Consider the following 11,850-nt stretch of genomic DNA (forward strand, 5'->3'; position numbering starts at 1 on the left):
TAGCAGTTAAAATCTTAGTTTTAAATGATACAGAAGCAAGCTAACAGATAAGGTTTCCTTTCCTCAAGCACTGACACAATCCACTCTCTGCACCATACAACAGGTATGGGAGTGCTCTCTCGCCCCATCGCAGGAGCTGACAACATTCTTTGGTGACTAACCACGAGAACAAAACCACCTTAGAAAGGGGGTTTGTGACTTTGGCATTTCACTGAGAGCACTGTTCCATCAGAAGACAAATGACCACCCTCTTCATGGGTGTAACTGGATACACTCACATGATGTCCTGTATTCAGGTGGTAAGGCAACTTGATCCAATAGTTGCTTCATCCTTAAAATGCAGTTATTCAACTCTGGTTAAAAACAAAAGTTGCCAAACGATGCCTCATCCTCTGACTATTTAAAAAAACAAACAAACAAACAAACAAAAACCCCAAAACCAAAAAAAAAAAACCCCAATGACTAATCCCAAACCCCACCTTTCTGATTCATGAAAACGGTGGGAAATGTTGTAACTATGCCAAGAAGTCCCTCTGACATACAGTCCTGACATAAGGCTGACCTCCGTATGCTGCTGCTTTTCAAAAGCGTATTTAGATCCCAAGCAGGCAGCAGTTACTTCTCTTATTTCACAGGGTAGCCAGAAGTACTTACTCATATCACAACAGCTACTGAAAACCATTCCCAACCCAAAATTGCATGGATTAATGACAGCATCAATAACCATAACGAGCCTGGATGACAAAAAAAAGTATTTCACAATTCCTTTTAATTTTTCCTCCAAGTTTTCTTCCTTTTTTTCCCCCCTTTCTCTTTTATAATGGAGGACATCCTTATACATATCCCAGTATCATGAACTTTCCAGTCACATCTGCATAGTTGTTATGAACTTTGCGCAGTAACCAACCAGGTCTTTCAGTACTAAAAAACTTTCTCAAGGAATGTTAAGGGTTTGTACATGAGCAGCATGAAGGGCCCTTCACAGTCCCAGCAGAAGCAGCACATGAGGCTACTAATAACCATACAGTGTGCTCAGCCTTAGAAATTCAGATGGAACAATACATCTGTAGCAGTAAAACTCCCTGTTTTGGCAACCGTAGCCAGCCCTGTCCATTTAAACTACCAATCACCAGGCATTAGGCTTAGCAGTACGTATACAATTCCTCCTTCTGAAAGAAGAGATGTGATGGTGAAGTGCTGGAGAAATTCAGCATACAGTCGCTAGCAAAACAGCCCTTTACATTGTCATGTTCTCTCACTGAGTCAGTCATGGCCAGCCACTTCTGCCCTCACCTACAGTCAGTACTGATTAGTCCAATCCAAAACCAGATTTCAGCTGCCCAAAGTAAAGGCACAGAAGAAATACAGCTTTATTTCATCCCTCTTCAGAGCTCCCACTGTGCTAGTCCTGACATTACAGCTCAACTTTTGGCAGCATAACCATGAAAGCCACTAGCAAATTCATTATTTCCTCCATCTCCCCAATGATGATTCAAAAATAGTGGCAGGTGGAAAAAAAAACCCCAAACCAGAAAAATATAATGGAAAATTAGTCAATTTGCTTCCAAAATACCATTGCTTTCCAGCAGTGAGAAATTCCCAGAAAGTGCAACATGCTGCACATGAGCATTAGACACAAAAATACCCGACCTGAACGGAGAGCACTCCTTTCACGGCACTGCTACCTGGCCACCACAGCATGAAGTAAAATACTTTCAAGAACATGCAGGTGGGGTAGAGGAGGGAGAGATGGGAAGATGCACCAAGCATAAACATGCCCTTCCACACAGTTTGCAAGCCAACAGCAAGCCTCAGTTTCTGCAGGAACAGCTTGCTCTCCCCACGAGCATAAGGCTTTGCCATTGTACTGCTTAAGAGACTATAATTTAGGGTATATCTCATGTTCCTCCTCTTTAAAAATAAGTTTTATTCAACAGAGAATTAGGTTTTTTGCACAAACTCTTTTATCAGAGACACAAATCTCCCTGCATAATAGACTTCAAGTATGATTTTGGTACAAAATACACTAACATAAATAAACATAAAGTGAATTGGTGGAGTGATGTCAGCGCAGCTATGATCAAAGTCAGATAGCTATCTCCAGAACATCACATTTGCCCCAAAATGTCATCTCGAAGTCTACCAAATGGGGAAAGGACAGCTGCGTTCCTTATGAAACCTCCACACTCCAAGGAATGTAAATAAGGGATATTGTTAAAATGAAAGATCTGCTTAAAGCTTTACATTTGTAATGTTTAAAAGGTTTTCCCCTCCTTTTTGTATCTTTAATCAAAGGTTGTAAATGTGTAAGTGATGGCAGTTGCCATGGAAATATGCAGCCCAAGATCTCTCTGTGGGAACCTCAAAGCTCCCTTCACTACTGAGCGCCATGTAATGACAGGGTCACATTAACACCTTTGACTCCCAAAGCCCATTTATTGCATAGAAATTAGCACAGCTGTCTCAATTTGCCTTCCACAGACAAACATTAACCACTCCAGCTCAACGTATTTTCTGCTGCACTCGTCCCTTCTCCCAGACATGCTCCCAGCCCTATTTCGGCACCATCCTTCATACAGCAGCAAATCGATCTTCAATGTGTACAGTCTTCTCAGCAAACACGAAGCAGAAACCAGAGGGTGCAAAGGCCATCAGATGCTTCACCTGATCAAAAGCATCATTTCATAATCTGTTGAGAAATTTCTTTTTCCAAAGCAATTGACATATAATAAATCTGCATCCTATTCCAGAAGATGAAGGGATAGCTACGAAGAAAAACAGAGGCAGACATGCAGCAACAGGAACTGAACGCTCATAAAAGCCAACAATTAAATTAGAGAACAGAAGACAGGCTCTGAATAATGGTTACTTTTTCCCCTGGTGGCTGTCAGTACTAAAGCAAGAAAAAGAAGTTCTTAAAAACCTCAGTGGAATTCCTGAATATCAGCATTGTACCATTTGATGCACAATCAATCTATGCACATAGGAGCAGATGCAAGCAGATCCTTTTTTTTTTTTTTTTTTAAAAAATCAATTCCAAACAGGGAAATTCAACCATTTCAGAATGTCTTCTTATCAGCATCTTAATTCTGTAAGCAAATACAAATACACACATTTAATTCATGCAGCCGTATGTGTTTGTATGAAAGAGATTTATGTCACACTCCCTCTGCCATTGTAATAATAAATCCCTTAGACACATAAAATATGAGATTCAAGATACACTTAGAATTACTTTACTTATTTGCATATTTGAAGACAAAACTATTTCAGTAGTATCCACCCTCACTGAAAATAGCTAGTCAAATATTTTAAACAATTAATATGCTGTGAATGTAAACATATCGGTCGGTTTGGGTTTTTTTTTAGATTCTTTGGGGAGACAGAGCTGCAGAGAGGAAAGCTCTTAAGCCTATGAAAAGGTCCGTTTTACGTATTTATCATATAATCCCTCACAACTAATTCCTGTGCAAAAGTGAAACGAAAAGGCCATTCTATGTCTCACTTACCTAGCAGATAATCAGGATGACCTTTCAAGGCAGTTTATCAATTTCACTGGCACTGAGTAAAAACCTAGTCAGGTTCAACTGAATAGTAAGCTTACTTCAATAAGGCCAAGCATCTGAACATGTAACTGCAGATTTTTAACAATCCCAATAATTTCAAGAAGAGGCAGCCATTCTCTCATCTAAGTAACACTAGATTTTAACGGGGGCGGGGGGGGGGGGGGGATTAACTCTTACTCCTTAGCAAAAGACAGATACTTTTTAGTGGCTTTGCAGGGTTGGGAGTTTTTTTGTTTTGTTTCGGGTTCTTGGTGGGGTCGGGGGGGATATTAGTTCTATCAAAGTTATTTTCTTTACAACTACAGTTCTGATGGATGACTAATTTTCTGATAAATGGACCCTTCAGGTAGGGTACCTCTACAGCCAAACACGGAAGGGGACCTGTGTGTGCATACATATGCATCTCTAGCAAATCCTTAGTAATTATGCAATTGCTGAGTGGAAACAGGAATGCATAATTTCTTGCCTCTGGCCGTTTTACATGCTTTTTGTTAAAAGAAACAACAGATGTGGAAGAGGAAAAAAAAAAAAAGGCTTTGAGCACAGCATTGCTCCAGCAGCCTTCTATATGCAAAATGACCAACTAAAGTATTACTGCCCTGTTACTACTGCAGTTTATTTTGTTTGAGGTTTTTTGAGAGGTCAGAACAGTATGTTTGTGCAGGGCCCCTGTCCTACAGGTAAAACTCTGCATGCATACCCCCAGCCTCAGCTACGTTCCCCCCACACAAACCTGCTAGCAAGGTCAGGGCCCTGACTATTTTAAGTACTGTGTGCAGAACACTCCTCCGTTTTCAAATGCTTTGCAGACAATTCTTATCATACTCAAATTAAGTACAAATTTACACAAAGAAATATCTCATGGCCCACACTACAATGTCTGGCAAGAATTACAGAGCCTTGCAAGAACATTTCAAGATAGGGCTTACAAAGAAGGATGATAAATATTTTATTAGATTGGGAAAAGACTGATTGTCCAAAAGCCTGTCTATACTCCCATCGCTTTCCCAATTATATCAGTTGGTCCAATGAACAGTATAGCCTCTTCCCACAAACTCTGTCTTCCTTATATCCTCGAGTGAGCAAGAGGAATCTCATCTGGTTTCACTGAACAGGCAAGTGTTCTGCTTGCATTAACAACTGGGATTTTATTTCTTAAATGTGATTTAATAAATGTCTTCTGAATAAATTCAAGCATTACTGGATGAGGTAAAAGCACAGAGAAGGGTATCTCTAAAATATATCAATATACATTCTTACAAGTTACTATAACTCTGGCAAACAAACCAGTGCTACCCCTGCACATATGACAGTCCCAAACACCACAAGGCATAGCCTGTTTATTCTTTCCTACTGTCACAAGATGTGACTTGCAAACCAGGAAGGTACAATAATGCATTTTACAATTCAAAAATTATCAAATTTAGTGTGTCCTCACACAAACTCTGACCAGCCTATTTTATGCTAAACAATGCAAAAGACAGCTAGCTCCTTCTGAAGCATTTCAAACTTGGGAGTTTAACTACAACAAACCTAAGCAAAGCCAAGCACAACCTCAGTGACCTGATTTAAGACACAAATTCATAGCACACCTTGTTTTTTTAAAAAAAAAAGTCTATATTGTTCTGTTCTCCCCAGAATGCATCAAATTTACACTGAGAGAGAATTCAAATACAAATCCAAGAACTTTCACGTTTCTAGGTCTCTTCCCTACATGCTGCATTGTTTTTCCAGTAATAACCAACCATAACAGATTATCTGTTTCAGTGGAAATGAGAACAAAAACATTCTTTAAAAAAAATATATATAGCCTCCACTTTTCTATGCATCTCTTTGTATATACAATGACAAAGTTCATAGAGCATCATTTGTTTATTAAAAAAAAAAAAAATCAAGCACAACTGAGCATATACATATAAAACCCAATCATCTGGGGCAAGAAGAATGCCTGCTTTATATTGGGGGAAGGAGGAAAAACTCAGCAGAAACATGGTTAAAGCCTGCCCTTGAAAACTACTCTTGAACAAAGCAAGAACTATAATCACGTTTCATGCATTTTTCCCTCTTTTCCTCCAGCTCTCCCATTTGCAGCACATGCAAATCTGTCCAGACCTGGCAGGCCATATTCAAGCACAGGGGAACAGCAGCCTCCCCCACTCTCTCTCACCTCACTGCGGTCGTGTCAGACCCACTTTAGCTTCCAGACACCAGTTGGTCTCTCCGTTGCATACCAGCAAAGAACTAACAAGGTCTGCAGAAGCTTCTACTCCCCTGCCTGCTTTCCCTGCAGAAATGCCCGTCTCCATAAACTTTCCCCTGCTTTGCATATCGTCTTCCGTCTCCCAGCTCCACTGAGTAATCAGATGCACTGAGGACATCAGGATTTCCCAGTCTGCCAATGCCAGACGTTCCCTACTCACTTTTCTGTCAGTGCTCCATCACCTGGATGCCTGCTCGGCATGCACAACCCTGCACAGGAACACACAAACCAAGCTCCTCGCAGTGCACCATCTCCTGTCCTCCTCTCAAGCCCACGCTGTACCACAGCGCCAAAAGCACCCTTTGGAGAGAGGGAACCCGCCTGTCCTTGCAATGAGGCCAACAGGTACTAATTTTGCAGCACAGTGTTCAATCCTCTTTGGCCTGCCTCATATATAGGCTAATACTAGTTTTTTTAAGAGGATCAATGCAGAAAATGCTTGGTGGATTATGAGTTCACTGCTGTACATGAGCAGAGAGAAAAAGAAATATGTGGAAGAGGAGGGAAAGACAGTAAAATGGGTATTATTTCTATATTACCAACAAACTTGTTCTAAACTTGATACATGGGCTTCAGTTAACTTTATTTGTAGTCCTTAGAAAAGTTCCTTATCTGCTCACATCTATAGCCCAAGTTTTTATTAATCTGCCATCTGTTTTGTCTTCCCCTCAGGCACTGTAAGAACATACTCTTGAAGTAAAGGCTGCTGTTTGGTGCTTTAAAAAACACTCGCCAAAAATCTCAGAGTCACAGTACTACAAACAACATGCATGCCTCCTCACTGAAAAAAGCCTTTTTCTTTTCTTCTCCTCCATCCCATCATAAAAAAAAATACTAACAGTACAAAAAAAAAGTTTTTTCTTATTTACTCATGCCATTTTCAGAAACATGTCCACGCACCCAGAAGCTTGCTGCAGCACAGCCTGGTGTGGGAGGGAGCAGGAGGGGACAGAGCAGCAGCTCCCCTGGACACCCTAGGTTAGCAGAAGCGGAGCACAACACCCTTCTTACTACAGGCACTAACCTTCCTCACAGCAAAGGCTGGCTGCAGCAGTACTTCCAGAAAGCTGAGCAGCCCTTTGCATTCCTGGAACTTTAGAGGTAGATAAAAGACAGATTACAAAAGCTTTTTGGCCAGAACACAATTAAATGCAAGACTTCGTTAATCCAGTTCTGGACAGCAAGACCTGTAACTTCCCCATCCAAGATGATGGCACACATTACCCTGAAATATGAGGAGCTACTTTTTGCCTTGTAACTGAACAGTTGCGGGAACAGAAAAATTCATTTTCTTTCCTCTCATTAACTGATCCAAGAAACAAAGACAAAACTCTCGTATCAGAAGGAAACCAATTAAAACAGCTTCCACCTCACCTGTACAGCTGCATCAATGCACAGGTGACTTAACTCTCCAAATGGCAGCTGCAGCCGCAGCAGCATTCTTTTGGCATTCACGGGCTCCTCTTGTATGCTCCAGCTGTATGCTACACTGCAGCCACTTCACCTTCCCAAAACTCAAAACCGCAGTAAAATAAGTGGGACCTTCCTCATTCTTTTCGACAAACCTATGTACTTAGACACTCAAGCACAGGACTATGCAAAGCCAGATGAAGACGACCTTATAAAATGCTACTTTATCATCAGAGAAATGACCAGTTAGACAGGAAAAGGGGGAAAGCTTCAGGGAAAGAAAAATCAAGTAAACCAACCAAAAGCGCTTCCCAGCTCCTTGTTTATTATACAACCTCCCAACTGGGCACACCTTTTCTTCAGCTAGCTAAACATGGCATACACCGGCTGAATATTAGGCACAACAAAGAACAACCCAAAACTGTTTAATATTACCACAATAATGAAAATCTGAATTCTCATTTTAAACTTCCAACACAGTACTTTATACACGGGTGTGAAAAAAGGAACCTTTAAAGGGTAACTCAGGGAAGTTATGACCTGCTTTGCTTCTTTTCGTTGTCACCTTTAAGTCTCCACGCTTACTGTCACATGCTACCTGGAATACATGACTGTTTCATGCATTTTTCTAAAAGTAAAACATTGTGAAAAATACTCTCAATCATGTCTACAAGTAATTAAGCCTCGGTTTAATGGGAAGCATAGTAGATCAGCGTCTATTCATGAATAACACTTTCATGGTCATGCACCTTCAGAAACTACTTTTCAACTCATTTAAATCACAGAATAACATGAATATTTACAAGATCCAACACTCGGAAGCACTAAAGGCTTACAAGAAATGTTAGTCAACCTTGGCAATTACATCCTACCTCCCCTGTCACTACTCATTTCAAGTTACCTTTGCAGAGCAAAAACTGGGATATATAACCTCATCCCTGAGCATTCAGGGGAAATATTTTATTTTCTTCTGATCTACAAAATCCCTATTGCAAGAACTGTGGCTTGAGATTCCATTTTTCCTGGAGAAAACAAAAACTAAAACAAAACACGTGAGGAGTTCAGAGATAACACAAAATCTTGGAGCGTTTCTGTCATCGTTATTTCCACTGATTTAAATAAGAGGTCCACTTCGGAAAGTCATCCTTAGAATCAGAGTCAGGCACAACCATCTACCAATTTATCGAACACCTTTTGTAAACTAGGTGGGCACATGCAAGTGTTAGAGCTAATGCTAGTAGCCCAGATCAAGAATTAATTTTGGCATGACTGAAAGAGACCTCCACTTACTTCACTGCAATAAAACATCTAAGACAACATATTTTAACATCAAAATGTTTACTCAACACGCACCTCCTAAGATGTCTGGGAGAGACCGTGTGAACCTGCAGCAGAGTGAGAACAGTGCAGTCTCCAACTCCAGCCAAGTGGCCCTGGGCAGATTACAGATCCTCTCGAGAGGTCTCCAGCTCCTCCCCAGTAAGAGGCTGGCTGAAGCGGGTAATACTGAAGCTCAGCTGCTCAGGAGGCAGGCCAGCAAGGGAAGCACCAGAGCATCCAGACCACCTCTCCTCCTTGCAGGACCTCTAACTGGTATAAAGCCACATGCTTCTGGCAGGGCACAGCTGTATCCATGTGAGCAAGTTAACAAAAGATTATCAAATGTTTAATGTAATAGCTGTTTGTATTGGGGGAGGAGAGGGGACTGAATCATAACAACAGCAAAGAGAAGGCAATACAGCACATTAAACTAAATCTCCAGGCTCACCTGTACTTAGTCTCCAGAAAAGTCTAGAAATCAGTCTTACAGTTTTCAAAGAAATCCACTTACATCAAATGCTTCATTCACTGTGGAAGGAGCTACCACCCCCCCACACCAGCTACAATAGCTTTTGTTTCTGAAAACAAACAAACAAACAACAACAACAAAAAAAACCAACCCAAAAAACAGATATAGACCTATTTTAGTAGGTATGAATGCAAGCAGCTTTTGTCAGCAGACTCTGTAGCAATCCCTGACCATCACAAAGGGTACACAGAGTAACTGCGGGGGGGGGAAGCCTGAATTACCTCCTTTCTAGGCCAAGAAATCTCAGACTTCATCTGCCAGTCCAGCTCCACATTTACAAAGCTTTTTTTTTTCCCTCGTTGAACATACCTGCAGAAACCTACTCCCTTGCCACTCACTTGCTTTCAGTGGAAAAGAGCCGCCTGCACCTCACCTCAGCTACCTGAAAGAATTAGGAGTGCCCATCCACAGCCTGCTCATCCCAGACAGCACACTGTACTCGTACATGTCCCTGCACAGCAGGGAACATGGTATGTGCAGTGTTTCGCCCCACTACGCGAGCTACTGGTTCTCTCTCTTACAATGCCCCTTTCTAACCCAGTTTGTAAATGATACTCCCACTCCGGCATGGCCTCCACATACGCCACCCGCACAGGCAGCACAGCTTCCTTTGGATGCACTTGCATAACTGCCTAAGCTCGCACTCCTTCTAATAAAAGAAGTCATTAAACAGTTCTCTAACAAAACCTCCGTATAGGTATCCAAAAAAGAGTATGAGATCAGTAGCTATTTCTGAGCCTGATGGTCATAAAGAAGTCAAAAGCCTACCACTAATTACTGTAGGAATTTTAATTAAAAAAAAAAAAACAAACAAAAAACAAGCTTTACTACTGCATTGATTTCCTGAGCCTACTGAAAATATTTGGGCGTCATAGACTTAAAGTTGATGTTTCACATTTTTCAGCCGAAGCATCTCCTTGCAGGAGGTACGTGATAATAAAGACAGCAGGTTAAGAGGAAGGCAGGAAAATGTTTCAGCATGAAACCAGAGAGCAGACGTGAAAAGGCCCTTCAACCTGCGGATCCATCAGGTTCCCTCCCACACCAGGGCAGGAACCAGCTCCTGCTCCCCTCCCTGCTAATGGCAGTCACATAACAGAAACGAGCCGCAACACCGAGGTTACAAACACGGCGTTCATCCACTCACTCCTCCTCCCTTGAACACCGATGCTGCGTGGCTTTGTAGACGGAGAAAGCACCGCCAACAGCCCACACCTCCACGAAGCACCCCCTTATAATTAGCTGGAGGGCAAATACGAACAGGCAGGAAACTCCCGTGCCACTTTACCCACCCCCTGCAAACTCCGCATCTCCGCGCGGACCTGATGTAAACTCTCCTGACGGCTGAGAAACACAACAGCCGGTAACAGCTCTTCAGCACACACGCAGCCGGCTCCCCAACAGCAAGCACCCAGTACAGCACCCGTAGCGGGTGCTGATCTACTGGGCTACTACAGTACGGCCACCCGCCGAGCAAGGGACGGCGGTTCGCGGCGGACAGCAGCCTCCCCTCAAGGGCCCGGGCACATCAATGGCAACCTGCGCTGGCTACCCGGAGACGACCGGGCCGCTTCCCGCCCGGGAGAAAACGCCTGGCATCCGTATTCACACCACCCCCCCCCCAGGAGGAGCCCCCGGCCCCCGCCCGGCCCCGCCGCCGCGGCAGGTGCAGCCGGGACCGGCAGCGGGGGCCCAGGCGCTGCCCCGCCGCCCCGGGACGCACCTGGGGGAGCCGCCGCCGCCGCCGGCTAGCGGGCGGGGAGGGAGCGAGCTGCCGCCGGAGTCAGCGGGGCTTGCTGGTGGTGGGAGAAAAAGCACATTTATAGACCTGCCAGCCCTCGCTCATTCGCTGCGGGAGGCTCCTCCTCTCCGCCCCGCTCCGGCCGCGCCGCCGGCGGGGGCTGCCAGCGCCCGCGCCGGGTCCCACCTCGCCGCCGCCCGCGCCCCCTCCCGGAGCCGGCGGCGGGCTCGGCCCCGCCGGCGGGAGGCCCCGCTCCGCAGGTGCGCCGGCACCGCCCGCCCGGCCCCTCGCCGCCGTGCAGACCCGAGCCCCGCTGCTGCCCCCCGCTGCCCGGAGAGCCCGCCCGCCGCCCCGGCAGCCCCCGCACCCACCTCGGCGGGAGGAGGCACGGCGGGCACGGCCAGACGCTCGCCCCAGCGGCGACCGCCCCGCGTCTGCCTCTGCCTCTGCCTCTCCCTCCGCCGCCGCCGCCGCCGCCTCCTCCTGCTCCACAGCCACAGCCGCCGCCTCCTCCCCCCCCGCCCCGGCCCTGGGCGGCGCGCAGCCCGCCCCGCCGGGCGCTCCTACCTGCGGGGGGTCCGCCGGCGCTCCCCTCGCCCCGGCCCCCGCCCGCCTCGGCGCCTTCCCCGCGGTAGGCTGGGCCGGCGCAGCCCCCTCCTCCCCGCGCCGGCGGGGGCAGGGCGGCGGCGGGAGGAGGGGGAGGAGGAGGAGTTGGTGCCCGCGTGTAACAAGTTTGGGTTGCCCCGCAGTATGGCGGCAAGGGGCGGGCGTCCGGGGCCGCGGTGCCCGCCCGGAGCGGGGCCGCAGCCGCGCGGCGCCCGGGGGGCGGGCCCGGCCCTCGCTCTCCCGCGGGGGGCTGACCCCGCACCGCCGGGGCTCGGCCGGGGTCGGGGGGGGGGGGGGGGGGCTGCGCCGCCCTCTTTTCAATAAACTCTGTTGTTTCTCCCTCCCCCCCTCCGCCCCCCCAGCCCAGCGCATCCCCCGTGGACGGCAGCATGCCAGCAGGCGCCGGCCGGAGAGGGCA

At 46.2% G+C, this 11,850-nt stretch overlaps 1 protein-coding gene across 10 annotated transcripts in view; it reads right to left on the reverse strand.

Moving 5' to 3' along the window:
* The window catches only part of SEMA4D (semaphorin 4D), a 99,688-nt gene extending 88,149 nt beyond the window's left edge, over nucleotides 1-11,539 (reverse strand). For 3 of the 10 annotated variants that reach the window (XM_069775853.1, XM_069775852.1, XM_069775849.1), the window contains exon 1: nucleotides 11,198-11,304. The gene's annotated coding sequence lies outside the window, so the exon portion shown is untranslated. Of the gene's footprint in view, nucleotides 1-5,733; nucleotides 5,905-5,986; nucleotides 6,198-10,808; nucleotides 10,880-11,197; nucleotides 11,305-11,393 lie in introns of those variants that run through there. The other 7 variants (XM_069775843.1, XM_069775846.1, XM_069775851.1 and 4 more) reach the window with 6 other exon arrangements.
* Nucleotides 11,540-11,850: the final 311 nt, after the last annotated feature.

The sequence above is a fragment of the Haliaeetus albicilla genome, chromosome Z (genome assembly GCF_947461875.1).
Source record: "Haliaeetus albicilla chromosome Z, bHalAlb1.1, whole genome shotgun sequence".
Classification (NCBI taxonomy): Eukaryota; Metazoa; Chordata; class Aves; order Accipitriformes; family Accipitridae; genus Haliaeetus; species Haliaeetus albicilla.